The sequence below is a fragment of the Idiotropiscis lumnitzeri genome, chromosome 9 (genome assembly GCF_059441095.1).
Source record: "Idiotropiscis lumnitzeri isolate Australia: NSW breed Sydney's pygmy pipehorse chromosome 9, RoL_Ilum_1.0, whole genome shotgun sequence".
NCBI classification, from domain to species: Eukaryota; Metazoa; Chordata; class Actinopteri; order Syngnathiformes; family Syngnathidae; genus Idiotropiscis; species Idiotropiscis lumnitzeri.
This window is the reverse complement of record NC_142399.1, coordinates 21,056,638-21,074,285: the sequence shown is the minus strand read 5'-3', so window position 1 is coordinate 21,074,285 and position 17,648 is coordinate 21,056,638. Positions and strand designations below refer to the sequence as shown.

Sequence of the window (17,648 nt, the reverse complement as noted above, 5' to 3'; positions counted from 1 at the left end):
CGAAACCCGTCTGTTGCATTTTATTTTGGCCTTACGTGTAGCTGTCAGCGGTGCAGAGATAATTCTTCCATTGCATAGCAACTCACACGGGGACGTGATCGTATAGTGGTTAGTACTCTGTGTTGTGGCCGCAGCAACCCCGGTTCGAATCCGGTTCACGGCAGCCTCAGCTTCACCAATAGTGTTGCTTGCTTGACCAATGGAGACATACGCGTCCCCAACCGATGTCTTACAGACAACTCCACACATGAGTGGGGCGAGTGGCGCAATGGATACCGCATCTGATAATGGTTCAGGACATTCTAGGTTTGACTCCCAGCTAGCTGGTCTTACATTTTGTGCTAAACCTGTGCATCGTGTATCTTTTCATGATTTCACTGGGGAGGGCTCACATCACCAATGTCAACAAGGAAAAGGTCCTTCCAGTGCTTAATAAACTCTTTGTCAAACATTAACCTGGAGAGTTACATTCTTCATCACAATTTTAGAAGTACCTTTTCCTTCAAGAATGTCGTCCTGTCATTGGAAAAGGTTGCTTAAATCTCAAAATCAAGATTCCGCAAAATAGAAAATTCATTCCCACTGAATTGGGATTCAAGATTTCTGAAATGTATGAGTTTCATTAAATACTGAAGGAGTTTTCTGCCAATGAAAATCATTGAACATTGTTTCAGTCGTCCTTTCTAAGAAACCCGTCTGTTGCATTTTATTTTGGCCTTACGTGTAGCTGTCAGCGGTGGAGAGACAATTCTGCCATTGCATAGCAACACATTCGGGGTGGTGATTGTATATTGGTTAGTACTCTGTGTTTTGGCCGCAGCAACCCCGGTTTGAATCCGGGTCACGGCAGCCTCAGCTTCACCGATAGTGTTCCTTGCTTGACCAGTGGGGAGATACGCGTCCCCACCCGATGTCTTTCAGACAACTACACACATGCGTAGGGCTAGTGGCGCAATGGATAACGCATCTGACTACGGATCAGAAGATTCTAGGTTCGACTCCTAGCTAGCTCGTCTTACATTTTGTGCTAAACCTGTGCATTGTGTATCTTTTTATGAATTCTCTGGAGAGGGCTTTCTTCACCAATGTCAACAAGGAGAAGGTCCTTCCACTGCTGAATAAACTCTTTGTCAAACATTAACCTGGAGAGTTACATTCTTCAACACAATTTTAGAAGTACCTTTTCCTTCAAGAAGGTCGTCCTGTCATTGGAAAAGGTAGCTTAAATCTCAAAATCTAGATTCCGCAAAATAGAAAATTCATTCCCACTGAATTGGGATTCAAGATTTCTGAAATGTATGAGTTTCATTAAATACTGAAGGAGTTTTCTGCCAATGAAAATCATTTAACATTGTTTCAGTCGTCCTATCTACGAAACCCGTCTGTTGCATTTTATTTTGGCCTTACGTGTAGCTGTCAGCGGTGCAGAGATAATTCTGCCATTGCATAGCAACTCACACGGGGCCGTGATCGTATAGTGTTTAGTACTCTGTGTTGTGGCCGCAGCAACCCCGGTTCGAATCCGGGTCACGGCAGCCTCAGCTTCACCAATAGTGTTGCTTGCTTGACCAATGGAGACATACGCGTCCCCACCCGTTGTCTTACAGACAACTCCACACATGAGTGGGGCGAGTGGCGCAATGGATACCGCATCTGATAATTGTTCAGGACATTTGAGGTTAGACTCCCAGCTAGCTCGTCTTACATTTTGTGCTAAACCTGTGCATCGTGTATCTTTTCATGAATTCACTGGAGAGGGCTCACTTCACCAATCTCAACAAGGAAAAGGTCCTTCCAGTGCTGAATAAACTCTTTGTCAAACATTAACCTGGAGAGTTACATTCTTCAACACAATTTTAGAAGTAACTTTTCCTTCAAGAAGGTCGTCCTGTCATTGGAAAAGGTTGCTTAAATCTCAAAATCAAGATTCCGCAAAATAGAAAATTCATTCCCACTGAATTGGGATTCAAGATTTCGGAAATGTATGAGTTTCATTAAATACTGAAGGAGTTTTCTGCCAATGAAAATCATTGAACATTGTTTCAGTCGTCCTTTCTAAGAAACCCGTCTGTTGCATTTTATTTTGGCCTTACGTGTAGCTATCATCGGTGGAGAGACAATTCTGCCATTGCATAGCAACACACTCGGGGCCGTGATCGTATAGTGGTTAGTCCTCTGTGTAGTGGCCGCAGCAACCCCGTTTCGAATCCGGGTCACGGCAGCCTCAGCTTCACCAATAGTGTTCCTTGCTTGACCAGTGGGGAGATACGCGTCCCCACCCGATGTCTTACAGACAACTCCACACATGAGTGGGGCGCGTGGCGCAATGGATACCGCATCTGATAATGGTTCAGGTCATTCTAGGTTTGACTCCCAGCTAGCTCGTCTTACATTTTGTGCTAAACCTGTGCATCGTGTATCTTTTCATGAATTCACTGGGGAGTGCTCACTTCACCAATGTCAACAAGGAGAAGGTCCTTCCAGTGCTGATTAAACTCTTTGTCAAACATTAACCTGGAGAGTTACATTCTTCATCACAATTTTAGAAGTACCTTTTCCTTCAAGAAGGTCGTCCTGTCATTGGAAAAGGTTGCTTAAATCTCAAAATCAAGATTCCGCAAAATAGAAAATTCATTCCCACTGAATTGGGATTCAAGATTTCTGAAATGTATGAGTTTCATTAAATACTGAAGGAGTTTTCTGCCAATGAAAATCATTATACATTGTTTCAGTCGTCCTTTCTAAGAAACCCGTCTGTTGTATTTTATTTTGGCCTTACGTGTAGCTGTCAGCGGTGGAGAGACAATACTGCCATTGCATAGCAACACACTCGGGGCCGTGATCGTATAGTGGTTAGTACTCTGTGTAGTGGCCGCCGCAACCCCGGTTCGAGTCCGCGTCACGACAGCCTAAGCTTCACCAATAGTGTTGCTTGCTTGACCAGTGGAGAGATACGCGTCCCCACCCGATGTCTTTCAGACAACTACACACATGCGTGGGGCTAGTGGCGCAATGGATACCGCATCTGACTTCGGATCAGAAGATTCTAGGTTCGACTCCTAGCTAGCTCGTCTTACATTTTGTGCTAAACCTGTGCATTGTGTATCTTTTCATGAATTCTCTGGAGAGGGCTTTCTTCACCAATGTCAACAAGAAGAAGGTCCTTCCACTGCTGAATAAACTCTTTGTCAAACATTAACCTGGAGAGTTACATTCTTCAACACAATTTTAGAAGTACCTTTTCCTTCAAGAAGGTCGTCCTGTCATTGGAAAAGGTTGCTTAAATCTCAAAATCAAGATTTCGCAAAATAGAAAATTCATTCCCACTGAATTGGGATTCAAGATTTCTGAAATGTATGAGTTTCATTAAATACTGAAGGAGTTTTCTGCCAATGAAAATCATTGAACATTGTTTCAGTCGTCCTTTCTAAGAAACCCGTCTGTTGCATTTTATTTTGGCCTTACGTGTAGCTGTCAGCGGTGCAGAGATAATTCTGCCATTGCATAGCAACTCACTCGGGGCCGTGATCGTATAGTGGTTAGTACTCTGTGTTGTGGCCGCAGCAACCCCGGTTCGAATCCGGGTCACGGCAGCCTCAGCTTCACCAATAGTGTTGCTTGCTTGACCAATGGGGACATACGCGTCCCCACCCGATGTCTTACAGACAACTCCACACATGAGTGGGGCGAGTGGCGCAATGGATACCGCATCTGATAATTGTTCAGGACATTTGAGGTTTGACTCCCAGCTAGCTCGTCTTACATTTTGTGCTAAACCTGTGCATCGTGTATCTTTTCATGAATTCACTGGAGAGGGCTCACTTCACCAATGTCAACAAGGAGAAGGTCCTTCCAGTGCTTAATAAACTCTTTGTCAAACATTAACCTGGAGAGTTACATTCTTTAACACAATTTTAGAAGTAACTTTTCCTTCAAGAAGGTCGTCCTGTCATTGGAAAAGGTTGCTTAAATCTCAAAATCAAGATCCTGCGAAATAGAAAATTCATTCCCACTGAATTGGTATTCAATATTTCTGAATTGTATGAGTTTCATGAAATACTGAAGGAGTTTTCTGCCAATGAAAGTCATTTAACATTGTTTGAGTCGTCCTTTCTAAAAAAAACAGTCTGTTGCATTTTATTTTGGCCGTAAGTGTAGCTGTCAGCAGTAGACAGACAATTTTGCCATTGCATAGCTATACACTCGGGGGCCGTGATCGTATCGGTGTTAGTTCTCTATGTTCTGGCCGCAGCAACACAGGTTCGGTTCCGGTTCACGGCAGCCTCAGCTCCACCAATAGAGTTGCTTGCTTGACCAGTGGGGAGATACGAGTTCCCCCAGATGTCTTACAGACAACTCCACACATGAGTGGGGCGAGTGGCGCAATGGATACCGCATCTGATAATGGTTCAGGACATTCTAGGTTTGACTCTCAGCTAGCTCGTCTGACATTTTGTGCTAAACCTGTGCATCGTGTATGTTTTCATGAATTCACTGGAGAGGGCTCACTTCACCAATGTCAACAAGGAAAAGGTCCTTCCAGTGCTTAATAAACTCTTTGTCAAACATTAACCTGGAGAGTTACATTCTTCATCACAATTTTAGAAGTACCTTTTCCTTCAAGAAGGTCGTCCTGTCATTGGAAAAGGTTGCTTAAATCTCAAAATCAAGATTCCGCAAAATAGAAAATTCATTCCAACTGAATTGGGATTCAAGATTTCTGAAATGTATGAGTTTCATTCAATACTGAAGGAGTTTTCTGCCAATGAAAATCATTGAACATTGTTTCAGTCGTCCTTTCTAAGAAACCTGTCTGTTGCATTTTATTTTGGCCTTACGTGTAGCTGTCAGCGGTGGAGAGACAATTCTGCCATTGCATAGCAACACACTCGGGGCAGTGTTCGTATAGTGGTTAGTACTCTGTGTTGTGGCCGCAGCAACCCTGGTTCGAGCCCGTTTCACGGCAGCCTCAGCTTCACCAATAGTGTTGCTTGCTTGACCAGTGGAGAGATATGCGTCCCCACCCGATGTCTTACAGACAACTACACACATGCGTGGGGCTAGTGGCGCAATGGATACCGCATCTGACTACGGATCAGAAGATTCTAGGTTTGACTCTCAGCTAGCTCGTCTTACATTTTGTGCTAAACCTGTGCATTGTGTATCTTTTTATGAATTCTCTGGAGAGGGCTTTCTTCACAAATGTCAACAAGGAGAAGGTCCTTCCAGTGCTGAATAAACTCTTTGTCAAACATTAACCTGGAGAGTTACATTCTTCAACACAATTTTAGAAGTACCTTTTCCTTCAAGAAGGTCGTCCTGTCATTGGAAAAGGTAGCTTAAATCTCAAAATCAAGATTCCGCAAAATAGAAAATTCATTCCCACTGAATTGGGATTCAAGATTTCTGAAATGTATGAGTTTCATTAAATACTGAAGGAGTTTTCTGCCAATGAAAATCATTTAACATTGTTTCAGTCGTCCTATCTACGAAACCCGTCTGTTGCATTTTATTTTGGCCTTACGTGTAGCTGTCAGCGGTGCAGAGATAATTCTGCCATTGCATAGCAACTCACACGGGGCCGTGATCGTATAGTGGTTAGTACTCTGTGTTGTGGCCGCAGCAACCCCGGTTCGAATCCGGGTCACGGCAGCCTCAGCTTCACCAATAGTGTTGCTTGCTTGACCAATGGAGACATACGCGTCCCCACCCGATGTCTTACAGACAACTCCACACATGAGTGGGGCGAGTGGCGCAATGGATACCGCATCTGATAATGGTTCAGGACATTCTAGGTTTGACTCCCAGCTAGCTGGTCTTACATTTTGTGCTAAACCTGTGCATCGTGTATCTTTTCATGATTTCACTGGGGAGGGCTCACATCACCAATGTCAACAAGGAAAAGGTCCTTCCAGTGCTTAATAAACTCTTTGTCAAACATTAACCTGGAGAGTTACATTCTTCATCACAATTTTAGAAGTACCTTTTCCTTCAAGAAGGTCGTCCTGTCATTGGAAAAGGTTGCTTAAATCTCAAAATCAAGATTCCGCAAAATAGAAAATTCATTCCCACTGAATTGGGATTCAAGATTTCTGAAATGTATGAGTTTCATTAAATACTGAAGGAGTTTTCTGCCAATGAAAATCATTGAACATTGTTTCAGTCGTCCTTTCTAAGAAACCCGTCTGTTGCATTTTATTTTGGCCTTACGTGTAGCTGTCAGCGGTGGAGAGACAATTCTGCCATTGCATAGCACCACACTCGGGGCAGTGATCGTATAGTGATTAGTACTCTGTGTTGTGGCCGCCGCAACCCCGGTTCGAGTCCGTGTCACGGCAGCCTCAGCTTCACCAATAGTGTTGCTTGCTTGACCAGTGGAGAGATACGCGTCCCCACCCGATGTCTTTCAGACAACTACACACATTCGTGGGGCTAGTGGCGCAATGGATAACGCATCTGACTACGGATCAGAAGATTCTAGGTTCGACTCCTAGCTAGCTCGTCTTACATTTTGTGCTAAACCTGTGCATTGTGTATCTTTTTATGAATTCTCTGGAGAGGGCTTTCTTCACCAATGTCAACAAGGAGAAGGTCCTTCCAGTGCTGAATAAACTCTTTGTCAAACATTAACCTGGAGAGTTACATTCTTCAACAGAATTTTAGAAGTACCTTTTCCTTCAAGAAGGTCGTCCTGTCATTGGAAACGGTTGCTTAAATCTCAAAATCAAGATTCCGCAAAATAGAAAATTCATTCCCACTGAATTGGGATTCAAGATTTCTGAAATGTATGAGTTTCATTAAATACTGAAGGAGTTTTCTGCCAATGAGAATCATTGAACATTGTTTCAGTCGTCCTATCTACGAAATCCGTCTGTTGCATTTTATTTTGGCCTTACGTGTAGCTGTCAGCGGTGCAGAGACAATTCTGCCATTGCATAGCAACACACTCGGGGCCGTGATCGTATAGTGGTTAGTACTCTGTGTTGTGGCCGCAGCAACCCCGGTTCGAATCCGGGTCACGGCAGCCTCAGCTTCACCAATAGTGTTGCTTGCTTGACCAGTGGGGAGATACGCGTCCCCACCCGATGTCTTACAGAAAACTCCACACATGGGTGGGGCGAGTGGCGCAATGGATACCGCATCTGATAATGATTCAGGACATTCGAGGTTTGACTCCCAGCAAGCTCGTCTTACATTTTGTGCTAAACCATTGCATCGTGTATCTTTTCATGAATTCACTGGAGAGGGCTCACTTCACCAATCTCAACAAGGAAAAGGTCCTTCCAGTGCTTAATAAACTCTTTGTCAAACATTAACCTGGAGAGTTACATTCTTCATCACAATTTTAGAAGTACCTTTTCCTTCAAGAAGGTCGTCCTGTCATTGGAAAAGGTTGCTTAAATCTCAAAATCAAGATTCCGCAAAATAGAAAATTCATTCCAACTGAATTGGGATTCAAGATTTCTGAAATGTATGAGTTTCATTAAATACTGAAGGAGTTTTCTGCCAATGAAAATCATTGAACATTGTTTCAGTCGTCCTTTCTAAGAAACCTGTCTGTTGCATTTTATTTTGGCCTTACGTGTAGCTGTCAGCGGTGGAGAGACAATTCTGCCATTGCATAGCAACACACTCGGGGCAGTGTTCGTATAGTGGTTAGTACTCTGTGTTGTGGCCGCAGCAACCCTGGTTCGAGCCCATTTCACGGCAGCCTCAGCTTCACCAATAGTGTTGCTTGCTTGACCAGTGGAGAGATATGCGTCCCCACCCGATGTCTTACAGACAACTCCACACAGGAGTGGGGCGAGTGGCGCTATGGATACCGCATCTGATAATGGTTCAGGACATTCTAGGTTTGACTCCTAGCTAGCTCGTCTTACATTTTGTGCTAAACCTGTGCATCGTGTATCTTTTCATGAATTCACTGGAGAGGGCTCACTTCACCAATCTCAACAAGGAAAAGGTCCTTCCAGTGCTTAATAAACTCTTTGTCAAACATTAACCTGGAGAGTTACATTCTTCAACACAATTTTAGAAGTAACTTTTCCTTCAAGAAGGTCGTCCTGTCATTGGAAAAGGTTGCTTAAATCTCAAAATCAAGATCCTGCGAAGTAGAAAATTCATTCCCACTGAATTGATATTCAAGATTTCTGAATTGTATGAGTTTCATGAAATACTGAAGGAGTTTTCTGCCAATGAAAGTCATTTAACATTGTTTGAGTCGTCCTTTCTAAAAAAAACAGTCTGTTGCATTTTATTTTGGCCGTAAGTGTAGCTGTCAGCAGTAGACAGACAATTTTGCCATTGCATAGCTATACACTCGGGGCCGTGATCGTATCAGTGTTAGTTCTCTATGTTCTGGCTGCAGCAACACAGGTTCGGTTCCGGGTCACGGCAGCCTCAGCTCCACCAATAGAGTTGCTTGCTTCACTAGTGGGGAGATACGAGTCCCCCCAGATGTCTTACAGACAACTCCACACATGAGTGGGGCGAGTGGCGCAATGGATACCGCATCTGATAATGGTTCAGGACATTCTAGGTTTGACTCCCAGCTAGCTCGTCTTACATTTTGTGCTAAACCTGTGCATCGTGTATCTTTTCATGAATTCACTGGAGAGGGCTCACTTCACCAATGTCAACAAGGAGAAGGTCCTTCCAGTGCTTAATAAACTCTTTGTCAAACATTAACCTGGAGAGTTACATTCTTCAACACAATTTTAGAAGTAACTTTTCCTTCAAGAAGGTTGTCCTGTCATTGGAAAAGGTTGCTTAAATCTCAAAATCAAGATTCCGCAAAATAGAAAATTCATTCCCACTGAATTGGTATTCAAGATTTCTGAATTGTATGAGTTTCATGAAATACTGAAGGAGTTTTCTGCCAATGAAAGTCATTTAACATTGTTTGAGTCGTCCTTTCTAAAAAAACCAGTCTGTTGCATTTTATTTTGGCCGTACGTGTAGCTGTCAGCGGTAGACAGACAATTTTGCCATCGCATAGCTATACACTCGGGGGCCGTGATCGTATCGGTTTTAGTTCTCTATGTTCTGGCCGCAGCAACACAGGTTCGGTTCCGGTTCACGGCAGCCTCAGCTCTACCAATAGAGTTGCTTGCTTGACCAGTGGGGAGATACGAGTCCCCCCAGATGTCTTACAGACAACTCCACACATGAGTGGGGCGAGTGGCGCAATGGATACCGCATCTGATAATGGTTCAGGACATTCTAGGTTTGACTCCCAGCTAGCTCGTCTTACATTTTGTGCTAAACCTGTGCATCGTGTATGTTTTCATGAATTCACTGGAGAGGGCTCACTTCACCAATGTCAACAAGGAAAAGGTCCTTCCAGTGCTTAATAAACTCTTTGTCAAACATTAACCTGGAGAGTTACATTCTTCATCACAATTTTAGAAGTACCTTTTCCTTCAAGAAGGTCGTCCTGTCATTGGAAAAGGTTGCTTAAATCTCAAAATCAAGATTCCGCAAAATAGAAAATTCATTCCCACTGAATTGGGATTCAAGATTTCTGAAATGTATGAGTTTCATTAAATACTGAAGGAGTTTTCTGCCAATGAGAATCATTGAACATTGTTTCAGTCGTCCTATCTACGAAACCCGTCTGTTGCATTTTATTTTGGCCTTACGTGTAGCTGTCAGCGGTGCAGAGAATATTCTGCCATTGCATAGCAACGCACTCGGGGCCGTGATCGTATAGTGGTTAGTACTCTGTGTTGTGGCCGCAGCAACCCCGGTTCGAATCCGGGTCACGGCAGCCTCAGCTTCACCAATAGTGTTGCTTGCTTGACCAGTGGGGAGATACGCGTCCCCACCCGATGTCTTACAGAAAACTCCACACATGAGTGGGGCGAGTGGCGCAATGGATACCGCATCTGATAATGGTTCAGGACATTCGAGGTTTGACTCCCAGCAAGCTCGTCTTACATTTTGTGCTAAACCTGTGCATCGTGTATCTTTTCATGAATTCACTGGAGAGGGCTCACTTCACCAATCTCAACAAGGAAAAGGTCCTTCCAGTGCTTAATAAACTCTTTGTCAAACATTAACCTGGAGAGTTACATTCTTCAACACAATTTTAGAAGTACCTTTTCCTTCAAGAAGGTCGTCCTGTCATTGGAAAAGGTTGCTTAAATCTCAAAATCCAGATCCTGCGAAATAGAAAATTCATTCCCACTGAATTGGTATTCAAGATTTCTGAATTGTATGAGTTTCATGAAATACTTAAGGAGTTTTCTGCCAATGAAAGTCATTTAACATTGTTTGAGTCGTCCTTTCTAAAAAAACCAGTCTGTTGCATTTTATTTTGGCCGTACGTGTAGCTGTCAGCGGTAGACAGACAATTTTGCCATCGCATAGCTATACACTCGGGTCCGTGATTGTATCGGTGTTAGTTTTCTATGTTCTGGCCGCAGCAACACAGGTTCGGTTCTGGGTCACGGCAGCCTCAGCTCCACCAATAGAGTTGCTTGCTTCACTAGTGGGGAGATACGAGTCCCCCCAGATGTCTTACAGACAACTCCACACATGAGTGGGGCGAGTGGCGCAATGGATACCGCATCTGATAATGGTTCAGGACATTCTAGGTTTGACTCCCAGCTAGCTCGTCTTACATTTTGTGCTAAACCTGTGCATCGTGTATCTTTTCATGAATTCACTGGAGAGGGCTCACTTCACCAATGTCAACAAGGAGAAGGTCCTTCCAGTGCTTAATAAACTCTTTGTCAAACATTAACCTGGAGAGTTACATTCTTCAACACAATTTTAGAAGTAACTTTTCCTTCTAGAAGGTCGCCCTGTCATTGGAAAAGGTTGCTTAAATCTCAAAATCAAGATCCTGCGAAATAGAAAATTCATTCCCACTGAATTGGTATTCAAGATTTCTGAATTGTATGAGTTTCATGAAATACTGAAGGAGTTTTCTGCCAATGAAAGTCATTTAACATTGTTTGAGTCGTCCTTTCTAAAAAAAAACAGTCTGTTGCATTTTATTTTGGCCGTAAGTGTAGCTGTCAGCAGTAGACAGACAATTTTGCCATTGCATAGCTATACACTCGGGGGCCGTGATCGTATCGGTGTTAGTTCTCTATGTTCTGGCCGCAGCAACACAGGTTCGGTTCCGGTTCACGGCAGCCTCAGCTCCACCAATAGAGTTGCTTACTTGACCAGTGGGGAGATACGAGTTCCCCCAGATGTCTTACAGACAACTCGACACATGAGTGGGGCGAGTGGCGCTATGGATACCGTATCTGATAATGGTTCAGGACATTCTAGGTTTGACTCCCAGCTAGCTCGTCTTACATTTTGTGCTAAACCTGTGCATCGTGTATGTTTTCATGAATTCACTGGAGAGGGCTCACTTCACCAATCTCAACAAGGAAAAGGTCCTTCCAGTGCTTAATAAACTCTTTGTCAAACATTAACCTGTAGAGTTACATTCTTCAACACAATTTTAGAAGTACCTTTTCCTTCAAGAAGGTCGTCCTGTCATTGGAAAAGGTTGCTTAAATCTCAAAATCCAGATCCTGCGAAATAGAAAATTCATTCCCACTGAATTGGTATTCAAGATTTCTGAATTGTATGAGTTTCATGAAATACTGAAGGAGTTTTCTGCCAATGAAAGTCATTTAACATTGTTTGAGTCGTCCTTTCTAAAAAAAACAGTCTGTTGCATTTTATTTTGGCCGTACGTGTAGCTGTCAGCGGTAGACAGACAATTTTGCCATTGCATAGCTATACACTCGGGGGCCGTGATCGTATCGGTGTTAGTTCTCTATGTTCTGGCCGCAGCAACACAGGTTCGGTTCCGGTTCACGGCAGCCTCAGCTCCACCAATAGAGTTGCTTGCTTGACCAGTGGGGAGATACGAGTTCCCCCAGATGTCTTACAGACAACTCCACACATGAGTGGGGCGAGTGGCGCAATGGATACCGCATCTGATAATGGTTCAGGACGTGCTAGGTTTGACTCCCAGCTAGCTGGTCTTACATTTTTTGCTAAACCTGTGCATCGTGTATCTTTTCATGAATTCACTGGGGAGTGCTCACTTCACCAATGTCAACAAGGAAAAGGTCCTTCCAGTGCTGAATAAACTCTTTGTCAAACATTTACCTGGAGAGTTACATCCTTCATCACAATTTTAGAAGTACCTTTTCCTTCAAGAAGGTCGTCCTGTCATTGGAAAAGGTTGCTTAAATCTCAAAATCAAGATTCCGCAAAATAGAAAATTCATTCCCACTGAATTGGGATTCAAGATTTCTGAAATGTATGAGTTTCATTAAATACTGAAGGAGTTTTCTGCCAATGAAAATCATTGAACATTGTTTCAGTCGTCCTTTCTAAGAAACCCGTCTGTTGCATTTTATTTTGGCCTTACGTGTAGCTGTCAGCGGTGGAGAGACAATTCTGCCATTGCACAGCAACACACTCGGGGCAGTTATCGTATCGTGGTTAGTACTCTGTGTAGTGGCCGCCGCAACCCCGGTTCGAGTCCGCGTCACGGCAGCCTCAGCTTCACCAATAGTGTTGCTTGCTTGACCAGTGGAGAGATACGCGTCCCCACCCGATGTCTTTCAGACAACTACACACATGCGTGGGGCTAGTGGCGCAATGGATAACGCATCTGACTACGGATCAGAAGATTCTAGGTTCGACTCCTAGCTAGCTCGTCTTACATTTTGTGCTAAACCTGTGCATTGTGTATCTTTTTATGAATTCTCTGGAGAGGGCTTTCTTCACCAATGTCAACAAGGAGAAGGTCCTTCCAGTGCTGAATAAACTCTTTGTCAAACATTAACCTGGAGAGTTACATTCTTCATCAGAATTTTAGAAGTACCTTTTCCTTCAAGAAGGTCGTCCTGTCATTGGAAAAGGTTGCTTAAATCTCAAAATCAAGATTCCGCAAAATAGAAAATTCATTCCCACTGAATTGGGATTCAAGATTTCTGAAATGTATGAGTTTCATTAAATACTGAAGGAGTTTTCTGCCAATGAAAATCATTGAACATTGTTTCAGTCGTCCTATCTACGAAACCCGTCTGTTGCATTTTATTTTAGCCTTACGTGTAGCTGTCAGCGGTGCAGAGATAATTCTGCCATTGCATAGCAACTCACACGGGGCCGTGATCGTATAGTGGTTAGTACTCTGTGTTGTGGCCGCAGCAACCCCGGTTCGAATCCGGGTCACGGCAGCCTCAGCTTCACCAATAGTGTTACTTGCTTGACCAGTGGGGACATACGCGTCCCCACCCGATGTCTTACAGACAACTCCACACAGGAGTGGGGCGAGTGGCGCAATGGATACCGCATCTGATAATGGTTCAGGACATTTGAGGTTTGACTCCCAGCTAGCTCGTCTTACATTTTGTGCTAAACCTGTGCATCGTGTATCTTTTCATGAATTCACTGGAGAGGGCTCACTTCACCAATCTCAACAAGGAAAAGGTCCTTCCAGTGCTTAATAAACTCTTTGTCAAACATTAACCTGGAGAGTTACATTCTTCAACACAATTTTAGAAGTACCTTTTCCTTCAAGAAGGTCGTCCTGTCATTGGAAAAGGTTGCTTAAATCTCAAAATCCAGATCCTGCGAAATAGAAAATTCATTCCCACTGAATTGGTATTCAAGATTTCTGAATTGTATGAGTTTCATGAAATACTGAAGGAGTTTTCTGCCAATGAAAGTCATTTAACATTGTTTGAGTCGTCCTTTCTAAAAAAAACAGTCTGTTGCATTTTATTTTGGCCGTACGTGTAGCTGTCAGCGGTAGACAGACAATTTTGCCATCGCATAGCTATTCACTCGGGGCCGTGATCGTATCAGTGTTAGTTTTCTATGTTCTGGCCGCAGCAACACAGGTTCGGTTCTGGGTCACGGCAGCCTCAGCTCCACCCATAGAGTTGCTTGCTTGACAAGTGGGGAGATAAGAGTCCCCCCAGATGTCTTACAGACAACTCCACACATGAGTGGGGCGAGTGGCGCAATGGATAACGCATCTGACTACGGATCAGAAGATTCTAGGTTTGACTCCCAGCTAGCTCGTCTTACATTTTGTGCTAAACCTGTGCATCGTGTATCTTTTCATGAATTCACTGGAGAGGGCTCACTTCACCAATGTCAACAAGGAGAAGGTCATTCGAGTGCTTAATAAACTCTTTGTCAAACATTAACCTGTAGAGTTACATTCTTCAACACAATTTTAGAAGTAACTTTTCCTTCAAGAAGGTCGTCCTGTCATTGGAAAAGGTTGCTTAAATCTCAAAATCAAGATCCTGCGAAATAGAAAATTCATTCCCACTGAATTGGTATTCAAGATTTCTGAATTGTATGAGTTTCATGAAATACTGAAGGAGTTTTCTGCCAATAAAAGTCATTTAACATTGTTTGAGTCGTCCTTTCTAAAAAAAACAGTCTGTTGCATTTTATTTTGGCCGTAAGTGTAGCTGTCAGCAGTAGACAGACAATTTTGCCATTGCATAGCAACACACTCGGGGCCGTGATCGTATAGTGGTTAGTACTCTGTGTAGTGGCCGCCGCAACCCCGGTTCGAGTCCGCGTCACGGCAGCCTAAGCTTCACCAATAGTGGTGTTTGCTTGACCAGTGGAGAGATACGCGTCCCCACCCGATGTCTTTCAGACAACTACACACATGCGTGGGGCTAGTGGCGCAATGGATAACGCATCTGACTACGGATCAGAAGATTCTAGGTTCGACTCCTAGCTAGCTCGTCTTACATTTTGTGCTAAACCTGTGCATCGTGTATCTTTTCATGAATTCACTGGAGAGGGCTCACATCACCAATGTCAACAAGGAAAAGGTCCTTCCAGTGCTTAATAAACTCTTTGTCAAACATTAACCTGGAGAGTTACATTCTTCATCACAATTTTAGAAGTACCTTTTCCTTCAAGAAGGTCGTCCTGTCATTGGAAAAGGTTGCTTAAATCTCAAAATCAAGATTCCGCAAAATAGAAAATTCATTCCCACTGAATTGGGATTCAAGATTTCTGAAATGTATGAGTTTCATTAAATACTGAAGGAGTTTTCTGCCAATGAAAATCATTATACATTGTTTCAGTCGTCCTTTCTAAGAAACCCGTCTGTTGTATTTTATTTTGGCCTTACGTGTAGCTGTCAGCGGTGGAGAGACAATACTGCCATTGCATAGCAACACACTCGGGGCCGTGATCGTATAGTGGTTAGTGCTCTGTGTTGTGGCCGCAGCAACCCCGGTTCGAGTCCGTGTCACGGCAGCCTCAGCTTCACCAATAGTGTTGCTTGCTTGACCAGTGGAGAGATACGCGTCCCCACCCGATGTCTTTCAGACAACTACACACATGCGTGGGGCTAGTGGCGCAATGGATAACGCATCTGACTACGGATCAGAAGATTCTAGGTTCGACTCCTAGCTAGCTCGTCTTACATTTTGTGCTAAACCTGTGCATCGTGTATCTTTTCATGAATTCACTGGAGAGGGCTCACTTCACCAATGTCAACAAGGAGAAGGTCCTTCCAGTGTTTAATAAACTCTTTGTCAAACATTAACCTGGAGAGTTACATTCTTCAACACAATTTTAGAAGTAACTTTTCCTTCAAGAAGGTCGTCCTGTCATTGGAAAAGGTTGCTTAAATCTCAAAATCAAGATCCTGCGAAATAGAAAATTCATTCCCACTGAATTGGTATTCAAGATTTCTGAATTGTATGAGTTTCAGTGGGGAGATACGCGTCCCCACCCGATGTCTTACAGACAACTCCACGCATGAGTGGGGCGAGTGGCGCAATGGATACCGCATCTCATAATGGTTCAGGACATTCTAGGTTTGACTCCCAGCTAGCTCGTCTTACATTTTGTGCTAAACCTGTGCATCGTGTATCTTTTCATGAATTCACTGGAGAGGGCTCACTTCACCAATCTCAACAAGTAAAAGGTCCTTCCAGTGCTTAATAAACTCTTTGTCAAACATTAACCTGGAGAGTTACATTCTTCATCACAATTTTAGAAGTACCTTTTCCTTCAAGAAGGTCGTCCTGTCATTGGAAAAGGTTGCTTAAATCTCAAAATCAAGATTCCGCAAAATAGAAAATTCATTCCCACTGAATTGGGATTCAAGATTTCTGAAATGTATGAGTTTCATTAAATACTGAAGGAGTTTTCTGCCAATGAAAATCATTGAACATTGTTTCAGTCGTCCTTTCTAAGAAACCCGTCTGTTGCATTTTATTTTGGCCTTACGTGTAGCTGTCAGCGGTGCAGAGATAATTCTGCCATTGCATAGCAACTCACTCGGGGCCGTGATCGTATAGTGGTTAGTACTCTGTGTTGTGGCCGCAGCAACCCCGGTTCAAATCCGGGTCACGGCAGCCTCAGCTTCACCAATAGTGTTACTTGCTTGACCAGTGCGGACATACGCGTCCCCACCCGATGTCTTACAGACAACTCCACACAGGAGTGGCGCAATGGATACCGCATCTGATAATGGTTCAGGACATTCTAGGTTTGACTCCCAGCTAGCTCGTCTTACATTTTGTGCTAAACCTGTGCATCGTGTATCTTTTCATGAATTCACTGGAGAGGGCTCACTTCACCAATGTCAACAAGGAGAAGGTCCTTCCAGTGCTTAATAAACTCTTTGTCAAACATTAACCTGGAGAGTTACATTCTTCAACACAATTTTAGAAGTAACTTTTCCTTCAAGAAGGTCGTCCTGTCATTGGAAAAGGTTGCTTAAATCTCAAAATCAAGATTCCGCAAAATAGAAAATTCATTCCCACTGAATTGGGATTCAAGATTTCTGAAATGTATGAGTTTCATTAAATACTGAAGGAGTTTTCTGCCAATGAAAATCATTGAACATTGTTTCAGTCGTCCTTTCTAAGAAACCCGTCTGTTGCATTTTATTTTGGCCTTACGTGTAGCTGTCAGCGGTGGAGAGACAATTCTGCCATTGCATAGCAACACATTCGGGGTCGTGATTGTATATTGGTTAGTACTCTGTGTTGTGGCCGCAGCAACCCTGGTTTGAATCCGGGTCACGGCAGCCTCAGCTTCACCAATAGTGTTCCTTGCTTGACCAGTGGGGAGATACGCGTCCCCACCCGATGTCTTACAGACAACTCCACACAGGAGTGGGGCGAGTGGCGCTATGGATACCGCATCTGATAATGGTTCAGGACATTCAAGGTTTGACTCCTAGCTAGCTCGTCTTACATTTTGTGCTAAACCTGTGCATCGTGTATCTTTTCATGAATTCACTGGAGAGGGCTCACTTCACCAATCTCAACAAGGAAAAGGTCCTTCCAGTGCTTAATAAACTCTTTGTCAAACATTAACCTGGAGAGTTACATTCTTCAACACAATTTTAGAAGTAACTTTTCCTTCAAGAAGGTCGTCCTGTCATTGGAAAAGGTTGCTTAAATCTCAAAATCAAGATCCTGCGAAATAGAAAATTCATTCCCACTGAATTGATATTCAAGATTTCTGAATTGTATGAGTTTCATGAAATACTGAAGGAGTTTTCTGCCAATGAAAGTCATTTAACATTGTTTGAGTCGTCCTTTCTAAAAAAAACAGTCTGTTGCATTTTATTTTGGCCGTAAGTGTAGCTGTCAGCAGTAGACAGACAATTTTGCCATTGCATA

General features: G+C 43.3%; 12 non-coding genes across 12 annotated transcripts; all 12 read left to right on the top strand.

Annotated features, from left to right (window-relative positions):
• Nucleotides 1-940: 940 nt before the first annotated feature.
• Nucleotides 941-1,013, top strand: trnar-acg (transfer RNA arginine (anticodon ACG)). Its single transcript has one exon. It is a non-coding gene; the product is annotated as a tRNA-Arg (tRNA).
• Nucleotides 1,014-2,998: 1,985 nt separating this feature from the next.
• Nucleotides 2,999-3,071, top strand: trnar-ucg (transfer RNA arginine (anticodon UCG)). Its single transcript has one exon. It is a non-coding gene; the product is annotated as a tRNA-Arg (tRNA).
• Nucleotides 3,072-3,521: 450 nt separating this feature from the next.
• trnah-gug (transfer RNA histidin (anticodon GUG)) lies at nt 3,522-3,593 on the top strand. The gene has a single exon. It is a non-coding gene; the product is annotated as a tRNA-His (tRNA).
• Nucleotides 3,594-5,580: 1,987 nt separating this feature from the next.
• On the top strand, nt 5,581-5,652 carry trnah-gug (transfer RNA histidin (anticodon GUG)). The gene has a single exon. It is a non-coding gene; the product is annotated as a tRNA-His (tRNA).
• A 777-nt stretch (nt 5,653-6,429) lies between these two features.
• Nucleotides 6,430-6,502, top strand: trnar-acg (transfer RNA arginine (anticodon ACG)). The gene has a single exon. It is a non-coding gene; the product is annotated as a tRNA-Arg (tRNA).
• A 450-nt stretch (nt 6,503-6,952) lies between these two features.
• Nucleotides 6,953-7,024, top strand: trnah-gug (transfer RNA histidin (anticodon GUG)). Its single transcript has one exon. It is a non-coding gene; the product is annotated as a tRNA-His (tRNA).
• Nucleotides 7,025-9,697: 2,673 nt separating this feature from the next.
• On the top strand, nt 9,698-9,769 carry trnah-gug (transfer RNA histidin (anticodon GUG)). The gene has a single exon. It is a non-coding gene; the product is annotated as a tRNA-His (tRNA).
• A 2,838-nt stretch (nt 9,770-12,607) lies between these two features.
• Nucleotides 12,608-12,680, top strand: trnar-acg (transfer RNA arginine (anticodon ACG)). The gene has a single exon. It is a non-coding gene; the product is annotated as a tRNA-Arg (tRNA).
• Nucleotides 12,681-13,130: 450 nt separating this feature from the next.
• On the top strand, nt 13,131-13,202 carry trnah-gug (transfer RNA histidin (anticodon GUG)). The gene has a single exon. It is a non-coding gene; the product is annotated as a tRNA-His (tRNA).
• Nucleotides 13,203-14,666: 1,464 nt separating this feature from the next.
• Nucleotides 14,667-14,739, top strand: trnar-acg (transfer RNA arginine (anticodon ACG)). The gene has a single exon. It is a non-coding gene; the product is annotated as a tRNA-Arg (tRNA).
• Nucleotides 14,740-15,352: 613 nt separating this feature from the next.
• trnar-acg (transfer RNA arginine (anticodon ACG)) lies at nt 15,353-15,425 on the top strand. Its single transcript has one exon. It is a non-coding gene; the product is annotated as a tRNA-Arg (tRNA).
• Nucleotides 15,426-16,298: 873 nt separating this feature from the next.
• Nucleotides 16,299-16,370, top strand: trnah-gug (transfer RNA histidin (anticodon GUG)). The gene has a single exon. It is a non-coding gene; the product is annotated as a tRNA-His (tRNA).
• Nucleotides 16,371-17,648: the final 1,278 nt, after the last annotated feature.